Source organism: Fukomys damarensis, unplaced genomic scaffold (assembly GCF_012274545.1).
Source record: "Fukomys damarensis isolate Sample0158 unplaced genomic scaffold, DMR_v1.0_HiC HiC_scaffold_9, whole genome shotgun sequence".
Classification (NCBI taxonomy): Eukaryota; Metazoa; Chordata; class Mammalia; order Rodentia; family Bathyergidae; genus Fukomys; species Fukomys damarensis.
In genome coordinates, this window is record NW_022900921.1 from 50508873 (window position 1) to 50528424 (window position 19552).

Here is a 19552-nt window from a genome sequence, read left to right on the forward strand (position 1 = left end):
CCTTTTGATCCATTTCAGATAAAAATACATAATGTCTCAGTTTAGAATATAAATGTTTTAAGAATCCGCAAGAGTGGCAAATACCAAGAATCTCAAATATTCACACCCAAGAATCTATTTTGTCAGAAGGTTAACTGAGTCAGAGGATCACTGGGAAGATGTCCAGGAGCCCAGAGCCGCCTTCTGTTCCCTGAAGAGACAGACACATTTAGTCAGTAGGGGCTCCGATGTCCTAGAGTTCTGCCTGCCCCTCTCCTGCAGGCTCTGACATGACATGGGTGGGCGTCACAGAGCCCAGCTGGTAGTCAAGGACAGAAGTGCTTGCTGGTTCTGAGTTTAGTCTCCAAATAGCTTAGTCTGGGAAGAACGTTCAGATTTATTGTTCACCTATAACCTGAAAAACCTTTGCATGAATTCAAGTTCTTTGAAACATTTGCATGAGAAAAGCTGCCCATGAGTCAGATAGGCAGAAAGGAGGCTCCCCACACTCACCCTCAGTTGCCAGGAACCAGGCAGGGAGTGGCCTTTCTCCTGGAAGTCCTTTGCAATGGCTGTGTTCTGCAAAGTTGTCTTGTACATTGCAGCAGAGAGTTCGGAACCATAGCTTCTGGCGGAAACACAAAGTCAGGACTCGAGCCTCTGGTCACAGCATTTTTGTCAATAAATATACAACTTTATGTGCATTTCTGTTTTTTGTGGGTTTTAAAATTAATTTTATTGGTAAAATTTAAATATATGTAACGATCACATTCATCAAAGGGAGTTTGTACCTGTACATAATATATCTTGATTCCTCTCTTTCTCCCAATCCACTTCCTTCCCTACATTTCTGTTTAAAGACATCTTTAAACCTGGCACAAGCCCAGAGCTCAGGATGTGAAGAAGAACAAAACAGACTGAGTCCTTTTTATAGAGTTCATATTTGGGAGAAGAGGAGGCGTTTCTGGTTCCCACTGGAGACTTCAATGTGCCCTAAGTCTCCTGCCCCAGTGGAGGTGGAAGGTTACCATTTTAGCTCTGCTTCACAGTCTTTCTCAAAGCTGCTGCTGCCTTGCTCAGTTCCTGTACCTCTTACAAGTGACTCCTGTGCTGTTTTGTGACCTGTACACTGAAGCAAGATGCACTGGGCCAGCAGCTCCCTGGGCAGAGTCCTCAGTATGGAAGTCATGGCCTAGTGGTTCCACTGGAATTTGACAAAGACCTCAGAGTGGGTGTCATGCCAGTGCAGAGGCAGAGCTGGGATATGTCCAACAGGAGGCTCACGCCTGGTTAGATCCTCCACCTTGTCTTGGTGGCCTCATCTGCACATTCCTGGATGCACTAGGGCTTTCCATAGTTACCTCAAGAGGTGATAGACATGCATGGCAGTCATGCTGGGCAGGCAGACTAGTTGCACCCACTGCCTTTATGGAAGCAAAGACCCCAGTTCTGGGGATCCCAACATGGTGGCCACCTTCACCATCATGCAGATCAAGGAGACAGCAGTGGAAAAGGGCAGAAATGACCTTTAATCATGCATGGCAACCTGGGAGGACAGATAAAGAAATTTAAATTCTGCCTCCTAGGTGTGGATGGAAATCTTATGGTTTTGTAGAAAAGGGGAACAAAGACAAAGGTTGGGGGCTTGCATAATGGGGGAGGGGTGTTGTTACAAAGCCAGCCAGCAGCACAGGGAATCCCATTCAGACTGCGGTCTGGTTGAGTGTATCTCAGGATCAATTTTGCGAGGTCCTGGGAGAACCTTCATGTGTCATACGAGGCCAAATTTCAGCTCCTGCTCCTGTCTTGAGGGGCTGACTGCATCATGAGGTTGCCTGCTAGGCTCTGTGGCTGCACTTTTGGGATAATGACTCAAGACATCTAGGCATTGTTCCAGGGAAACCTGGTAAATCTGGTAATTGAGTATTCTGGAAAATCCTGAAAATTAGTTTAGTTATCCTTATCTTGGTATCCTCAGTCTTGGAGGGGGATGAAATAAGATAAGTAAAGTTGGGGCTAATAAACCTCATTCTAAGGATAATCCCTAAGTGATTAATATCCTGTATGCAGATCTGAACAGGGGTCTGGCTCAAAGTTTTGAGATGATGAGGTAGACATATAAAATTCAAGCAGAGATGCCAAGCTTTATCTCACTTCTAGTTACCCCCTGGGCTCTGTGGGTTCAGCCTCTAAGTCTCTGTTATGCATTAACTCTTCAACCACCCTACTGTGCTCTGACCCAAGACAACAGTTTAAGACTTCTTGTGCTTGTTTTTAAACATTATCCTTACCAGATCACAATGAAGGAAATGCAAATCAAAAGTTCTAGATCAGTTTTCACCCTTGGATTGACATCTCTAGGGTGCTAGCCTGAAGTGGAGAGGAGGTAGGGAAGACAGGTGTTCTCCCCTACACCCTGTGAGGAGAAAGTATACTGAACACACTTTTAACACATGTCCCTTTGACTCAGCAATTCCCTTGTAAGAATTTGCTATGCAGCACAGCTGAAAAATATTATAGAGGGATACTTACTGAAGTAAAAAAGTTAGACAGCATAAACCAAAGTGTCTTTCAATAGGCAAATGGGAAAATAGATCTGTTTCTTTTAAAGATCAATTCCACTAGCCATTGACAGAATGAGCTGTGTGGTAGAGTTCTAACATGTGTCTCTTCGCTTCTTCACATGTTATTAGTGACTCATCCACAGTCATCCCAATCACCATGTGCCAAGCACCATGCTAGGCAGACAGGAGAAGGGAGGGGCTTTTCTTAGAGCCTGGAGAGTCTCCACTGCAATAAGTAGGCAGCCATACTCAAGGATGGCCCTGGGAGGCTAGCAGGAAAGAGGGCAGGACTCCCCAGGAGGTGGGAGTTGGCCAGAAGAATCCAGGACATTACCACCCAGATAGATGAAAACTAATGATGTCTTTGGAGAGAGTTTTGGAGTTGCGAGGGGACCTTGGAAATGACAGGGATTGAGCAAAAGAATAAAAGAGGAGGAAACAGATCAGGATACAGCAAAAATGTAACTTCAGAGACAAGGAGGAAAATGAAGTGTGCTGGGTTCAGTGAAAGGAGATTCAGTTTTCTTAAATGAGAGAAACTTGAACATGTGAAAACCAAGGAGAGATTGTGTGTGCGTGTGTGTAAAAATGTGTAGACTATTAATATGCTGATAAAAACACAAAACTTTTCTTCTGGAAAGACACGCAAGAAATGACTAATGGTGATTTTTTTTTTTTTTCTTTTTGTACCAGGGATGGAACTCTGGTCCTTGCCATTGTGAGGCAGGCAGCAGGACCACTAAGCTAAATCCCTAGCTCAATGGTGATTACTTTTAGGGAGAGATAGGGAGGTGGAAAGAGGCATGGCTTTTACTTTTCTACTTCACAACTTCTCCCTCTCTGAAGCAAAACTCCTAATTTTCAGGGTAATTAAGTAGCTAAGCATAGAGGAAAAGAGCTCTAATGAAAGAAACTAAGGAATCCAGCTAAAGGGAGAGCTGCAACCAAGTCCCAGCCTACCCTGACTTTCAGGGGGTTACCTTGAAATCTTTACCAGATGAACTGCTCCGTCACAAACAAGAGAGGTATTTCAGGAATGTGAGGCACTCTGCCTGTTGCTGGGGGCATAGCTGCAGGTGACTATGTGGTGGCCTGAAAGGTAGAATTTTCCTCACCCTGTGGTGTTTTTCCTAGGCGGGCAGGTTTAAGGAGGGAGAGTACATCATTTAGCCCTTCAGACAGCATGGAGTGGGGATCTAATAGGGCTGAGAGGACACAGTAGAAGAATATGAAGCCCCACCTGAAGAACCGCAGCTTGTTAGGGAATGCAGACTGAAGTGTACCGTGAGGTAGGAAGTAAGCCAGAGTGAAGCCATGGAATAAGAACAACTTCTGAATGAGGTTAAAGAGGCTGGAGGAAAAGGCAGGAATCAGGAGCTGGCCAGGTGGGGACAGGTGCTGGAGCAAGGTGCCTGGGAGCAGAGCCTGCAGGACTAGGATGGTGGAGACAGTCTGAGGGTGGTAGATGGACAAAATGATCAGGGCATGTAGTCAGGCTGTGGAAGGCCTTGACAGACCAGAAAAATCAGAAGAGGGAAGTACAAACACTGGCTCACCAGTCCTGCGTCACAGGGGCTGGCTTGTGGCATTTATAATACTGCCGGGGCAACTCCCTCCCTCCACCCAACTCTGTCATGAGTCATGAGCTAGCAGCTGGCCTCAACTTCAACCGACTGGACACAAGGTAACAGTCATTCTCAGAACACTGGCTAAGTACTGTGCTCCTGCAGGCCTGCGTCCTGGAAACATTGGGCAGTGGCAATGCTCACAACAGTGCTGACACTCAGCAGTGAGCACATGTTTCCCAAGCAGATACCAGCCAGCTCCTTCCCTAAGCACCTGGAGCACACTCTCTGGGCCAGGCACCTTACCTGGTTCTTCAGGTCACCTGGGCCACTTCCTTGTATCCTTGCTGGTGGTGGTTACTAACAATTTCCACTTTCAGTGACAATGATTTCACATTCTTTTGTGTCTCCCAGGGAATAAGGACAGGACCAGCCCCAAAGAGCATCTGGTTTCAGAAACACTTTTAGTTCCCTCCAAATGTTATTAGAGAGAGGACAATAGATGTGTTTTAAGCATATTATTATTGTTGTTGTTATTGTTATTACCATTATTATTATTGTTGTTATTATTAGCAGTGTTGGTATTGAATCCAGTACCTCCTGCACACTAAATATTTTTTCTTTAAGAACAGACTAATACATATAAGAACTAACTTTTAAAGGTACAAAAGAGAAAGGTAAGTTTTCTTCTCTGGCTCCATTTGATTTAATTAGCTCCAATGCAGTCATACCTTGGTTTCTTGGCATCCCATAGAGAACATTCTGATTATGAACATTTATGAGTGAGTATACAGATATTTATGAGTATATACATATTCATAGGTAATCACTGCATATATATGTACTTATAAATGTTACTATATTACACTTATTGTTGTGCATGTTGCTTTTGTCACATTACATGTTATACATTTTCCATGTCAGGACACACAGCCCTCTCTCTTTTTTTAATAACCACATACTATTTCATGGTACAGATAGAGTCTATTTAACCAGGTAACCCCTGATGAACACATGGGACAATGCTGTAGTGAATGTGCTTACTCTGTATAAATACATGATTTTGCACTCAGATCAGTCTATTGTAAGATGATTACTGAGGAATAGAATTTATTGGTCTAAGGGGTGTATATTACAAATGCTGCAAATATTACCAAATTACCTCTGTGGAGGTTGTACCCATGTATACTCCTAGAAGCAACAGATGAGGTGTCATATTTCCCACTCCTTCAGAAATCTAGCAAGTTTTTTCTATCTTGGGGCAAAAATATTTCCTGAGCACTCATTCTATGCATGGTACTCTACTTAGTGCTGGGTATGTGGAAGAGGCTGAAGCAGGGAGCGGCCCTCACTCCCACGGGGGACTGTCAGGGTTGCCTCTGTTGGACAGAACAGCCCTAAGGTTTAGCAAGGACACACAAGCCAGCGAGGCCTGCAGAGCACTCATGGGTTTGGGCTGGTTGTGTGGCTGTGATTCTGGCTTATTTTTAAACTACAATTGGTTTGTAAGAAGAGTGACAATAGGGTCACCAAAGAGAGAGGAGGCAATGGTTCAGAGGTTAGGACAAAGACATGGACGGGGCAAAGACAGTGGGAGTCTGGCTGAGGACTGCTGGAGTCCTTGGGTATTAAACAGAGGGAAGAAACGTGTGGAGAAAAAGTTTTGGGGGTAAAACACTAAAAGGAAAACATAAATCATGAGGGGAAATTTAGGGAGTGAAAATGCCCACAAAGTTCACAGAAAAGTAATTTATAAGAAGAATTTACAATTTAAAAATTTTTAAAACTACCTTATCTTCCTGCATGCAATCTTCACATCTCAATATCGGTTATTATTTTTAGATGGTTTTGTCATTTTGCTGAGACTCTTGGGGAATGGAAATCAGTATCATTGGAATCACTGGAAGTGCTAAGGGGATCTGGGGAGAGGCTGGAGAGGCTGGCCCCAGGGTCTGTGTGAAGCAAGCCATGGCTTGAGCCGCAAGTGCTGGACAGTTTGGAGGTGACCCCTGCCGTCAGGAACTCTTTCCTGATCTAACCAGCAAGTCCAGGATTTGAAAGGTAGACAAATCCATATACATTTGTCACATCTACAGCAGTTTTAAGTTGAGGTACCTAACCAGCTGCTTGAGTACAATTGAAAATATACCCCTTCTAAGTATCTTCCCAAAAGAATTAAGACATCAGTTACAGTGATCCATGCATACCTATGTTTCTAGCAGCACAATTTATAGTAGCTAAATTTTGGAAGCAGCCTATATGTCCATCAACAGATGAATGGATAAAGAAAGTGTGGTGTTTTCACGCAATGAAGTATTTCTCTGCCACAAAGAAAGACAAACTCGAGTCATTTGTAGGAAAATAGATGTACCTTAAGAGCATAATGTTAAATTAATAAATCAGATGTAGAAGCTTAAATGGTGCATAGTTTCTCTGTATACGTGTAAAAATAAAGAGCAAAATAAAAGACAGATGATCGGAAGTAGGGAGGCAGATCTTTCTCAAATTGGAAGAGGATCAAGAGATGGAGGGAGTAGGAGGGAGGTCTTCTAGTTTATATCTCGACTTTCCCCTAAAGCCTCTTAAGTGGGGTTTTTTGGAGGTAGCTGGATCTAGGATGTATGAATATGAATTAAGAGTGTATGGTAACTAAATTGGTTTAGCATAGTTCTGGGTATGGATAATGGAAGCCCCACCCTATGTGTGGATGGCACCAATCAATGGGCTTGTAGCCTGGATGGGATAAAAGGGAAAGGAAGCTAGATGCTTCTGGTGCTGCTGCTGCTGCTTTCTGTTTTGTTGTCTCCTGTCTGCTTGCCAGGGACTGTTTCTCCTTTGTGATGCCCCACCACCACGCCACCCTGCCACGGAGCCAGCTGACTATGAGCTGAAACCTCTACAATCTGTGAGATGAAATAAACCTTTCTTCCTTTAACTTTGATTGTCTGGTGTTTGTCTCTGCAATGAGAAAAGTAACTAAGACAGGAAGGAAGAGAAAGGAGAAGAAAAAAGGAAATAAAATGGGTTTGTACAAGTACCAACTCCACACAAGGAATGTAAACATGTACTACAAATAAGTACTAATAAAAAATGAACAGAAAAAATACACCAATGCAAATTAAAAAATGCTCATAATTCCATAAATGTGTTATAAGCAATATTTGTCCTTTAAATGTAGCCCCCTTTCCTAGATAAGAAGTATGATATAGGATTCTTTTTCCCACCTAAAGGTGTTTTATCTGTATGTGGTCATGCACCCCTACACACTGAGGCCCACCAGGGGCTCCCAGGACTTTGTACATTCAGTTATCATGAGTGCAGCTGTAGATTTCTGTAAACAAGGACCTGAGAATACTGAGCTAGTGTGGGGTTATAATTCAGTGCTATCAATATAGGTTTTGTTTGTCATGTTGTTCCAGCTTTGGTCCCTCTACTTTTCAACAGTTCTCCAGCTTTTGGGAGCACATTTCCTGGCTTTTTGGCATATGAAGGTGTTTATGCCCATCACATGTTTTGCTTGCCATTGTCCCAAGAATTTTACCTTCTCCAAGGAGCTGCTGGGCCTTCTCTATTGATAGGACAAGAATACTTTCGTGTCTAGTAACCTATGAGCACATGTTCTGTCTCTACATGATTCCTAAAAAACCATGACCCCTTGTTGACACTTGTGACACCAGTTCAGTACTGCAGGATGACACCGGCCTCATTTGTAATGTCTTCTTCCCACTGTAAGTAACCTGCTTGCTCATTCAACCCTAGTGTGTGTGCAAAGTAGTTTCAGAATCCTTATCCCTTGCCCCATGAGAAAAAATTGCTACTGACACCAAGATATTTGTGTTCAGTGAATTTTATTTCTGGTACTCGTATTGAAACCAGGACCTCAAGTGTGCTAGGTAAGTTCTTTACCATGGAGCTACATCTTTTAAAAATGATTCAAATTAACCAGAAAACATGGAAAACGTGATGGGAAATGGGAGTTGGGTTGGAAAAAAAGGAAAAGGAGAAAGGGAAATAAAGCCACAGTGCTGTATGTTGGAACCAGCAATGCCCTGCTGGGAACAACTCTGAATCTGTGCCCTGACAGAATATAGGCTCTTTTGCAGTATTGCAGAGCTGCATGTTTCTTGTGGCAATAGCAGGAAAGTTCTCCTAGAGCCCACAGTGCCCTGTGGGTTAGACGGTCCCAGTGGAGTCCAAGCCTTGGCAGTTTGTTTAAGAGACAACTGGACAACTGCTGTGTAGACTTTCTGCCTTGTTCCTGGGAGAAACCTTGGTCCTCTGATGGCTTTGAGCTGTGAAGGCTTGTCCTTCTTTTCTTTTCAGGCTCATTGGCCTCCAGCCTGTGTGCTGGTTCCCATCATCTTCTGAACTGCAAATAGATCCACAGGGATTTCAACTGTCTTCTTGAAAATAAGTGTAAAATCTTGTCCTGTCCTCAGCACTGTGCCTCATCTCCCTTTCCTGGCCTACCTTCTACAGGTACCTGCTGCCCCTTCTACATGTGGTAGGCAGTCAGGGGGCCTTTAACTGGAGACAGGTATTCAGAAAGCTGCAGGACAGAAGCATCTAAGATGAGCGCTCTAGCCTAAGCTCTCGTATCCTTTTTAGCACAAAATACCCACAGCAGAACTGCAAGTTAAACCAGGTGCCTTCATCTGGCTTCCTAGCATCAGGGGCATCTGGCATGGAAGAGCAAAGGTCTGCAGGAAACAGTTCCTGAGACACTTTCAACAGGCTGTTTTCGGTATCTGCTTCTCATTAACAGTGACAAAATCCAGCCACTCCTCTCCCTTCCTCCATTCTGGTTCAATAAACTCTAAAATTCCTTCTGCCAAGCACTCTCTTCTTCCTGTCCTCCCCGTCTCTGCTGAATTTCTAGTCAAGCACTTAAAAGGAAATTTCATCCATATGGGTTAGATTATGTACACTTAATTCATATACATTGCTCTTTTGCGAAAGTTTTCTCATTGCCAAATATCTTTAAACAAAAATGAAATGTTTTCCCAAGAAAGAGTGATAAGTGAACTCCCAGAATGAATATCTGTGCTCCCTTTTTTATCTAAAATGCCACTCACCTTAGCCAGCATTTGTGACATGTCCTCATGGGGTCAAGTTCAGACCAGGGCAGAGACCAGAGGCAGACAGGTAAGGCCTATCTGATCCCTATTCACCACAGTTGGCAGCCCAACGAGGGAAATTAAAGCTTGTGGTGTGGCTCTGTGGTAGCCAGGAGTGTAGGCCCTGGGTTGGATTCCTAGCACCACCAGAAGAAGATAACAAGGAGGGTACCTATTTTATTTTATAATTTTTTTTTATGCTGGAGATAGATCCCAAGCCTCACACGTGCGAGACAAGCACCATACAGTTGAGCTGCAACCCAGCGCAAGGATGGATCTGTTACTCATTAACTCTTTAGCATGTTCCTGACATGTGTGGCCAAAGCAGCTTCAAGAGTCCTTGAGACTAACTAACACACTGCCCCAACCAGACTGGCCTGCTCACCATCTGTAAATCTTGCCTGGAGCTGTGAGGGTGGAGTGCTGCCAACCCTCCCCTCCCCATCCTCCTGTTCCCTTCATCACACCTCCTTCCTTCTGCCCCCCTCAGTGACCTACCTCAGTCCTGGGCCAGTCCAGGGTCTCACAATTACACCTTCAGCCCAGTCTGCTTTGCTCTCTAGTCCTGTCCTTGCAGGCCAAGAGCACAGTGCCCACCTTGAGCCCCAGAGCCACCAGCTCTGCCCTGCCACACACCAGAGAATCTTTGGGATGACAGCAAAGGCTCTGGGTCCTTCCTTCCCAGTGCTGTGGAACTCTGGCTAAGGCTATATTAGAATGATGGGAAGTGTTTACAACAGCCCTTCCCAGAAGCCTAGTAAGATAAATGCACTGAGGTTCAAGTAACGACCAGCCACAGTCAGCTGTGGATTATTGAACATAAAGTTCCCTTAAACAAAATTTTCTAGTGGACACTGCGTAACCCTGCTGGTTTCAGTCCAAACATGAGCTCACTGTGGAGCCCCCAGGCACAGTGATCAATCAGTACTAAGGTGAGCCAAGCTGTTCCTGAGGGACAGGCACTGGCAGGCTGTTCTCTACTCACACAGGCATTGTCAGAGCTCTGCTCTGAGCTGAATCCAAGCTGGCACATATGACCTAACACTTGGCTGGGGCTGCTTGGCCTCAGGGGCCAGTCTAAGTCCAGAATTGATTTCAGAGAGTGCTTTCAAATCTGTTGCCTCTTGGAAATGGGACTTAGTGCTGCCTCCAGTGATTTCATGGGGCCCTGGATCTGCTTTTCCTCCTCCTTCTTCTGGTTCCCAGTGAGGAGTAAGGGCAAAGATGGGGATGGAGAAATGGCTGAAGGAAAATCTATACAGTAGAGTGGGTGTCATTTTGTGGGTCCTGATACACACAGTCCTGTTTCTAACTCTAAACATCCTGGAGAGTGTGATCAATTTTTAATTTCTGCCTATCAAACTCAAATCTGCCTCCCACATGTGTGAGGTACTTGTGTTCTGGATTATGTGTGAATCCAATGTGGCTGCAGAAGGAGCCAGACACACAAAGTCACATAGCTATTTCTAAGAACGGTCTGATGAATGCAAGTCTTCCGAGATAGGAAGCAGACACTTCAAACTGATCACTGTGCTTGGAGTATGTGCTGTTTGTCTTGCACGGGATTCATGGGAGAAGAGGCTGGAAAGATAAGTGAGGACAAAATGCCAAAGTCCTTCGGAGCAGGCCCAGGAGGGCCCAAGTAGGGAAGAGCAGGAAGGAGGCATGATCAAGAGCTGGGCATCAGAGAATTATAAATGTGGCAAAAATATAGCTAGAGAATTGCAACTTCTATTCCTACAGGTGTCTTAGGGGTGGGAATTTCATTTTAGATTGTTCTCCTTAGGCGTTATATTTTTAGTGAAGTTTTTGACATGCAACTTAGTATAGATGCTCCTTGAACATAGCAAGCTAGTGGTGCATGGCATGTACCTGACCTGCTGTGTGCTGCAGCTTGGTGACCTAGTATTCTGTCACGTCAGCAGTTTTCCTTGCAGACCACAGTGGCTGACAGCAGCTTGGCCTCTTCTGAAAGATGGGCTTACTGCCAGACACTGGGGAGCAGATTCAAAACCAACACCACTGCTGGCTCTCTATGGAGCATGGATTGCAGTCATGTTGTCCTAAAGGCAAAAAGCCTTAAATTAGGTCATGGGGGACTGCCTATGCTATCTTTGGAAAGCATACTGTTTGCTTTTATGTTTTAAAAAATATATATGTTTTACATGTCCTGGGCCTTGCCTTCAGACAGCTTACAGCTAGTTTAGACATAAGACTGGAATAGGTGAAATAATCTGGTACAAGATTCTATGCATGCTAGAGTTCTGAGGAGCCCTGAAGAGAGGGACATCATGGGGTGCATGGGAAAGTCTCAGGAGAAGCCACACATGGCACCCCAGGAACCAAGACTGAGGGAACTTACAGGGAACATAGTTATTTTTCAGCAAGGAGCTGTGAGTACTCCTCATTGCCTGCCAAGTGCCCCCAGTATGTCCTTCTCCACCTGCTGGCACTTGGGCTTGCAGGAATTGAGGCAGGAAGCCAACCTGCCATGCTCATTCCTAACCATTTAGACAAACTCTGCAGTAATTCCCCCTTGGTTTGTGATTGGTGCAAGGATGCCCATTAAGAAAACCAGGGTGTGATGATATTCCTCCTGCAGCTGGAGAGTGAGGGACACAGCTGGCCGGGAGCACCAGGAACATGTTCCTCAGTGGAAGGCCAGGCTTCTGCAACTGAACCCAAATCCTAATCCTAACCCTAACCCTGCTGGCCACCATGGCAGTGAAGGAAGGCAGCCCATAGACCAGGCTACATGACTTTGGGCAGAGCTGAGCACTATGGATGCATGGTGAGGATCCCTGATCATGTCTGATCATGTCCTTTTTGTTGAGCCAAAGCAGCTTTTGTTACATGCATCTGAGAATATCCTGAAGGATGGACAACTACACCAAGTTGATGTGCCCTTTCTAGAAAATAGGCCAAGCACTGTTTCTAGGAATCCAGTCAGCTTACTCTATATGTCTATCTTCATAGACAGATTAGGAAGAAAGCCAACTTGGGTGAAAGGATGTAATGCAATGGTAACTGGTACCTAGAATGAATGAATATATAAGAAGAGTGGAGACACTGGTGGAAATGGGTTGTAGGCTTTGGGAAAATTGTAGAAACACTGCCCAGGTGTCCTGAGTTTTGCTTCTTCTGGATGTCCTGGAATTTACCCCAGAGGACAAGGCCCTGGAATACAATGGCTATGATGGTTAGGGAATGCTTAATGGAGGAAGCCAAATCTGGGCTGGCTCTTATTTTTCATTAATGATCATTTTTAAATAGAAACACTAATTTTATAAGTAAAATTTTCAAAAGTAAGAAGTACTTCCAGTTTAAAACTAAACAACATAACTGCTTTTGTTTTGTTTTTAGTTTTTGCTGCTATGGCTCCAAGCTGTTACCAGATAAGGGGCCTCCTTCCGTGTTTATCAATAAATCTCTGTTTAGTACACAGAAGCTTAAAAGGCAAAAATCAGGCAGTCCTCATCCTAAAAATCCTTTTGTGGCTCCTGTTGTCTGACTTCCTGATACAGGATGTAAAGTTTTCCAGACCCTACACACTGCGTACTGGCTGATGCACTGATTGCAGGTCTCTGTGTGCCCACAATGCCATGGCTCCCACCCTACCTGGAGAGCCTTTCCCCATGGTTGGCCCCTCCATCCAGCCTCTAGGACGTTCAGCCAGCAACACCCACAGTGGGCTTTGTTGCTGAGCTCCTGTGTACAATATGTTGGGTATCGGAAAAGCAGTTTGGTTTGGAACATTTTCAACTTACCCAGGGTTCATTGAGATGTAACCATTGCAAGTTAAGAAGCAGCTATAAGTACACAGAGCTACACAGCATGTAACCTTCTTGACCCTAGACCTTTACTAAAACTTGATATCTTTGAGATTCTTTTGTATTGCTCATCTATTCATAGTTTGTTTCTTTTTATGGTTTGCACAGTTGTACCTCGATTTATTTGTATACCAGTTGATCTGAGCTATTTCCAGTTTTTTGCTATTTTGAATAAAGTTGCTATAAACATTTCTGTAAATATGTTTGTGTGTGGTAGAGTGTTTTTTAATTCCTCCCAAGTTAAGTATGTAAATATGAAGTTGTTGAGATTATGGTAAATACATGTTTAATTTTGTAATAAACCGACTGTTCTCCAAATTAGCTGTACCATCTTGTGTTTTCATTGTTATGAGAGTTCTTAATGCTTAAGATCCTTGTCAACATTTGATATGGTGTGTCTGAAATTTTAAATATTCTTGTGAGGTGAAATGATATCTAATTGTGGTTATGATTTGTTACTATGTATATTTTAATATATTTGTCATTTTTAGTAAAGCATCTGTTCAGGTATTTCATCTATTTTTTGGAGTTGTCAGTTTTCTTATTTTACAAATATTTTGTCTGGTTTTGTTTTCTCTTTTCTTCCTCCCTCTCCCCTTCATTCTCCTCCCATCATCTTCTTTCTTCTTTTGTGGATAAGGATTGAACCCAGAGATGCTCTGCTCCTGAGCTATGTCCTCAGCTCTCTTTATTTTTTATTTTGAAACAAGGGCTCACTAAATTGCCCAGGCTGTCCTCAATTTTGCAATCCTTCTGCCTCAGCTTTTCCAGTAGCTGGGATTATAGATGTGTGCTAGTACACCTGGCTCTATGATTTCCATGTTTATTTTATTAACAGTATCTTTTGAAAAAACAAAAGGTTAGATTTTTGGTAATAGCTTTATTGAGATAAAATTTGCATGCCATCCAACTTACGTATTTCAACTTAAAAGTAGGCCAGGGTAGAGCACTTGCCTAGCATGCTCAAGACCTTGGGTTTGATCCTTAGCCTCATATACACACAAAAAGTTAAAAGTTGTAATTTTCATGGTGTTCTGTTTATAATTTTTATATGGTTGCTTTCTGTATCCATTCTACAAATCTTTGCACAACACAAGATCATAAAGGGTTTCTCCCATATTTTCTTCAGAAATTTCCCAGATTTAGCTCTTCTATTTAGCTCTATGACCTAGATTAATTTGAGAGGGCATTCAAAATTTACTTTCCAACAAATAGCATCACGAAGTACAACTACAAGAGTTTCTTGTAGATCACATATTCACAAGGTGTTCTTAGTTCAATGGGAAGAAAGCTACTCGTGTGTCTCTGTAACAACATCCACTGCACAGTGTAACCAGGTACTATTATTTTGATGTCTTACAATTCCAGCAGGAAAGGCACAACTTGGAAAAACACCTTTTCCCCCCATTAAGTTTATTGGTACATGTAAAGCAAACAATAGTTACATTCATCACTGGGATCTTGTCCCTTTACATGATGTATCTTGGTTCTTATTTTTTCCCCATACCCCTGCCCTCCCTTCACCTGTTTCACCCTTCCCTATTTACAAAGACTTTGTTTCCATTTTTTTCCTTTTTCACATTTGGAAAAACACTTTTTTGGATCCTAAAGTCAGGTGCAATAACTAAGAGACAAACTTTGAGTAACAACTTGATTCACATTTCAAACAGGGCCTTCAACACAGTGGGAAAGACTCCTTCACTCAGAAGTCTGGTCTTTCTTTTTCTTTCCTCACTAAATTGCTAGAGCAATGTCTTATCATTTGCTCAACATTATGACATATACAAAGGGATTAAAAAAGGAATCACAAAGGCATCTTGAACATGAAAATTTTCCCACAAGTATGTCAACTCTTAGGTTTAAGAGAGGGCCTGGGAATACTTCAACAGTTATTAAATAGGAAAATAGAGACTATGGCTACAAATATTTTAAAAATGAGGTAGATAAATTAAAGCTTTCACACTCAAGACTTGCTTGTTCCAACTTCATAGCATTCATGCAATTCTAGGGGTAAGAAATAGAGGGGAGTCTTCATTATTATTTGGCTTAAGTTGCACCAAGGATATTAAAAAGGAAAAAGAACAAGCACATGAACTTGTGATACAAAATTCTGCTCTTCCATGAATTTCAAGAATGAAAGCACAGTTCTTCAGCATAGCAGGCAGGCACTGGCAAACTCCATGTCACCTGAGAATTTCCTGCTCAGGTGCCCACCTTCCCCAGAGCCAGGGAAGATGAAGGCATCTGGAGAGGGCGGGGAGTCGTTGGTATTCTTGGGGCTCTGGGTGAGCTGTAGTTAAATAAGCAGTAGCACACACACACTGGCTTTCTATGAACTGAAGTAAGTCTACAGGAGGGCATCTACCTGAGGTCCTAAGGTTGAAGGAATTTTGTTAATTCTACAACCTTGGTTTTCTGGGGTGGTGGTGAGGTTACCCGTACATTCAAAAACAAAACAAAAAGATGAGTATAGGATTGGGGAAGCGACATCAAACAGGTCCCTAAGTAGATGCCAGACTTTTGTCCACTTACCTGAATATGGTTACAGCAGAAATACACAGCTTCTAATCCCACAATTAGACTAGGTAGTTGTCTTTTCCAGGATGGTGCAGTAAGTTCCAACTGGTATACCTCTACACAGGTGACAGTCTTTGAAAGAGGTAACCTCTGGGTCTTAGAAACCTTCCATATATAGTGTGTGCTGCAACTAATAAAGCTACTTTGCAAGACTCACTTCTATCCAAAAGGTTAAAAAATATCTAGTCTTTGTTTTCATATGAATTTTTTTGTTTTTCAATTTTTCTTTATTTTCATATTTTCCAAAGCAGCATAGCAACAAATGTCATTGTAGAAATGCCCAAGGTTGGGTCACAACCATAAATATCTCTTGCATATCAGTAAGAAAAAAGAAAGCAGAGGAGATTAGTTGTTTCATAAAATTTAAATAAAGCCCAGATTCTAGAGATTTCACTCCATTTGCATTCTTGTCTGCATTCTTGTTACACAAGAGCTCTCCATGAGCTTAGCTGAGGCCAATCTTGTTTTCTTCCAAGAAGTGAGGAAATTGATGTTTGGCAAGACTGTCAGTAACACCGGTTTTCTCTGCATCAGCACTGAAACCTGACTGACTTGGACATAGTGTCTTACTCTCCATGGAGCTGGCCCCCAGGGATGGGCAGCGTGGGAATGCTGCCACTCTGGATCACTGAGTTGTCATTGGTCTTCATGGCCAGGCCACTACTGAATATGCTGGGGTACTGGTTCTGCAAGACTAGGTCCACACTCATTGAGGGGGACAGAATTTCTTTGGGAAACATTCTGAGACTGCCTTCCATTTGTACCCAACAAAGGCATTGTGTTCTCAGTGGCCAGCTTCCTCCTATGGAAAGCTGAGTTATTGTTGGGCCCCTGTGTCATACGGTGAACCTTTAGTTTGCTTGGGTGGTACAAACTCTCCCAAGTACTTTGTGCACAAAAGGTTTCTCTCTGGTGTGTGATTGCTTGTGAATCTGAAGGACATTGGTAGTTGAGAAGTTCTTCCCACAGTGATTCAGCTCCTTGCTGTGCCTGGGCATCCAACAAAAGTGTCATGCTTTTGGAGACATGGTGGGGGGGTCCTGAAAATGTGCAGGAACATCAGTTTTGACATAGGTGGGCTGTGCCCAGATAAACATTGGTGGGAACTTCAGCTCCTTGCTGTGCCTGGGCATCCAACAAAAGTGTCATGCTTTTGGAGACATGGTGGGGGGTCCTGAAAATGTGCAGGAACATCAGTTTTGACGTAGGTGGGCTGTGCCCAGATAAACATTGGTGGGAAACTGCTACAACCTTCCCTCTCAGTACATCTGTTCTTGGAGATCTCTTTGATCCCACTATTGAGGGAGCTTGACTTGATGCTTTCTGCTTGGATTATAGGCTTGGAAAAATGATTAAAGGGACATGGCATTTCGGCTTTTGCTCTGATGCTCCTGGTTGCCCAAGAGTAACGGTCAGTCATTGGTCAAGCTGTTACTCTCCACTGAACTATTTTATCAACTTCCCTGGCACTGTGGGCCCAAAGGGGTAGTATGATCTGCTTTCCCTGGGGCATCCTAGGAAGCTCTAGAGTCACAGTGAACCCTAGAGTGAGTGATGCCATATGGGTGCTAGAAAACAGTGCAAGCACCTTCGAGGAGCCACTAGGGCATCCAAGGAGCTAATCTCACCTACACTTATGCTTTTGACAACATCATCAGATGGCATGACATTCAGGAGACATGGCATTTGGGAGCACAAGAGTTCCATCCAGCTCAGGGCAAAGGGTGGCAGCCCTGGAGACAGGGAGGCAATGGTGGAAGGGATGTTGGCATGAGGTAGCTTGTTGTTTTAAGGCATCCAGAGCCAGACCTTGGCTTCCTGCCTTGTGGCTGAACAAGGCCACTCTGGAGGACACTTGCTGGAACACATGGCTGTCCAAGGTCTTTAGACCCAAGATCTGCTCCAGAGCTCATGGGGTGCTGTTGGCTCCAAGCGCAAGGGTGGGCCTGGGAGAGGGAGGGATCCGTGTTCCACTGGTTCACTGCCACCTTGGTGCCTTGAGTGCCTGCAGAGTCACATTAGTGACGATCACTTTACCTTTGGGTAAATAGCTGTGTCCTGCACTGTGGGTGAAGGAGTAATATCTGTCCTCTAGTATATGACAGACTCTGCACCCTGCTTCTCCTCCCTGAGCTGCCACCACTCTCTCTATGGTCATCTTTGCAGCCTGAACTCAGAGGCCAGCGGCTCAACACAACTCTGGAAAAGCCTCAGAAAGTTCTGCACCCTCACGGTTGTTCATGATGAGGTCAGGTGAATATTTAGTGAAAAATTTCTTATATTCCAGTATCTCAGAGAGGAGAGAACTCAGCACAATACTGCTCTCATATGTGGGTTTCCTCCCCAGGAGGTCGCTTTTCTGTGGTTTGGTTCCCATTTACTTCACTGCCATTCTCTGATGGTTTGCTAGGATAGGCGTCTCCCCTCTGCTGCCTGCGCTGCTGAGATCACGTCTGCAAACTGTGGGTTGGCTTCTGAAGATGGCTTGCCTTGGTCCTTCCTGGAGTTGATGTGCTGGGGTTTTGCTTGCTTGCACCTCGACATGATGTGAGCATCAAGGTGCTAGGAGAGTATGGTTATTTTTCCTCTCTGCCACAAATTCCTGGTGTTGGGAAATTTAACCCCCTTCAGCCAGAACAGACATGTATTAGTAATAATGATTACTTTTTATTTATGTGTGAAGTAAGGGTTGACTTTGTGAATATCTAATTATTCCAGTACCATTTATTGAAAAAAACTGTTATTTGTCTATTATGTAGCATTAGCATCATTATCAAAGATGAAAGAAGTGTGGATCCATTTCTGGACCATACTCTGTTGCATTGGTATTTATACATTTGTGTCTCTTGTGTCACTTCCATAGATTGACTACTGTGATTTTTTTAGCCTCAAAATTGGATAATATAATCTTTTTGTTTTTTCAAATCTGTTTTGGCTATTTTGGGTATTTTGCATGCCTGTGCCAATTTTAGGTTGTAAAAAGTTGCTGGGTTTATTTTTGGAATTATATTAAATTATGTATCAACTGGGGAGAAGAGACATCTTAACAGTAGTGAATCTTGAGATTGACTAATGTAGTATACCTCTCCATCTGTATGAATCTTAAATTTGTCTCAGCATTTTGTAATTTTTAATGCACAAAACTTGCATTTCTTTTGATTTGTATTTAAGAATTTTAGTTGTATTTATGCTAATATAAAAAGCATTTCCTCTGAGTTTAGACTTGCAAATGTTTGCTGCTAATATATAGAAATACAAATGATTTTATATAATATCTACCTTCAAATAAGAGTATATCACTTTGTGTAAAGGGTAAGAACATTATAATATTAAACTTCTATTTTCTGCCTAATGTCCTTTTGACTATTTTTGTCATTTATTTTTCTTTTATGTTTATTATTCCCACAACACAATGTCATTATTTTTTGCTTTGAGAAACCAATTATAGTGTAAAGATATTTTTTAATTAAAATAAAATGTATGAGCCAGGTGTGGTGGTGCACGCCTGTAGTCCCAGCACTCAGGAAGCTGAGGCAGGAGGATCGCTGTGAGTTTGAGACCAGCATGGGCTACTCAGTGAGTTCCAGATCAGTCTCAACTACATAGTGAGACCCTATCTCAAAAAAAAAAAAAAAAAAAAAAAAAAAAAAAGTCTGTTTTTTTAAATGTTTCTTCTGCTTGGATTTCATTGAGATTCTTGTCCAGCAGGCCACCAATAATCTTTTAATTCTTTTTTAGTTTTTTCTGTTTGTGTTTTATTCTAGATCTATATCTTTAAGTGAATCTGTGTTTTAAAATTTTTTTTTGCAGTGTTTAATCTGCTATTAATCCCAGGTTAATATGTTCATGTCAGACATTGTATTTTTCATCTCTAAATGTCCTATTTATATCTTACATATTAATGTTTATTTCACCTTCAG

General features: G+C 42.9%; 1 pseudogene; it reads right to left on the minus strand.

Moving 5' to 3' along the window:
- Positions 1 to 16077: 16077 nt before the first annotated feature.
- LOC104873046 lies at positions 16078 to 18176 on the minus strand (annotated as a pseudogene).
- Positions 18177 to 19552: the final 1376 nt, after the last annotated feature.